Below are 1,516 nucleotides of genomic sequence, written 5' to 3' on the forward strand. Positions count from 1 at the left end.
GTACTGGTCAGTGACAACGGAAGACAATTTACTTCTTTGGAGTTTCAAGCTTTTGCTAAAGCAAATGGAATCAAATTAAGTCGCACTGCACCAGGTCATCCGTCCACTAACGGACAAGCAGAAAATTTTGTGAAAACAATAAAAAAATCTCTTATAGCAACTTTAGAACAAAATGAAGTGCATAATTTTGATGTAATTTTACAACGTTTTCTATTTGATTACCGAATCACAAAACATTGCACAACCAATGAATCTCCATCAAAACTTTTGCTCAATCGCGAACTTAAATCTCGATTTAGTCTTATGCAGCCACCAACTACTAAAGACATTATTGAGTCCAAGCAAATAAATGCAGTTAAAAATTACAAAGGGAAACGCAAAGTAAACTTTTCTGTAGGTCAAAACGTTTATGTTCGAGACTACAAAAATCCAAATAAAGCAGTTTGGTCTCCGGCTGTAATAAAAAAAAAACTAGGTCCAAGAAATTACACTTGCTATTTGACACGCGATAAACGTGACATTAAAAGACATCTTGATCAAATAATTAATCGTTCCGATGTTAATACTGAAACATTGTCTGAGGAGCCTTTCGAGGAAACGAATATACCGTCGGAAGCAAGAGCTGTTGTGAAATTTGAAGAGCCGCTGGTTGAGATTGACGACCTTTCAGAGGAAGATGATGTATTCAAAGATGCAAGCGATTCTATTCCAAATAATATTGAAAGACGTGAAACGAGACAAACAGCTGCAAGAGCTAGAGTAAAAATCACAGAACAGATTGCTCCTCAAAGATTGAACAAAAATGACAATCGGAACAATTAATATCGTTACTTTTCTTCACATGAATTCTAAATCATAATTGTAAACTAGTCATAAGAACAATCCAAATAATGAGTTATGAAATATTTCTGATTTATTTATACAATTATCTTTAGGAGGAAGTTGTTAAGTATAAATATATATACATAGTATGGCAACGCTGAGAATTGTCATTCTCCCACTTATCCATATTTTGACATTCGTTGTTAGCTTTAAGGTAACATGTGCTTTTAATAAAGAACTCTCCTTCTTCTTTGCTGAACCTTCGACTATTAAACATCACAGTTATAGTGACCCGATCTTTGTAATTTCCACTGTAAATATAATAGGTGCAAGTACTGCAAAATTTCATGTTCCTAGCTGCATAAATGGAGAAGTTATAACGAAAAATCTCATATCTGAACAATCAGTTGTATGGGAGCTATATGTTATAGTGGTCCGATTCTTCCGGTTCCGACAAATGATTAATACATTATAAAAATACACCCACTTACCAAATTTGATCCGGATATCTCGAAAACTGAGAGACTAGATTGCATACAAACAGACAGACAGACGGACAGACGGACAGACGGACAGACGGACATGGATAAATCAACTCAGCTCGACGTTCTGATCAAATAAGTATACATTTTAATGGGTCTATCTCTTTTTGTTCTGGTACTTACAAACATCGGACCAAAGTTATAATACCATT

This window comes from Rhagoletis zephyria, unplaced genomic scaffold (assembly GCF_001687245.7).
Source record: "Rhagoletis zephyria isolate East Lansing unplaced genomic scaffold, Rhagoletis_zephyria_1.1 Rzeph_scaffold_01688, whole genome shotgun sequence".
Taxonomy (NCBI): Eukaryota; Metazoa; Arthropoda; class Insecta; order Diptera; family Tephritidae; genus Rhagoletis; species Rhagoletis zephyria.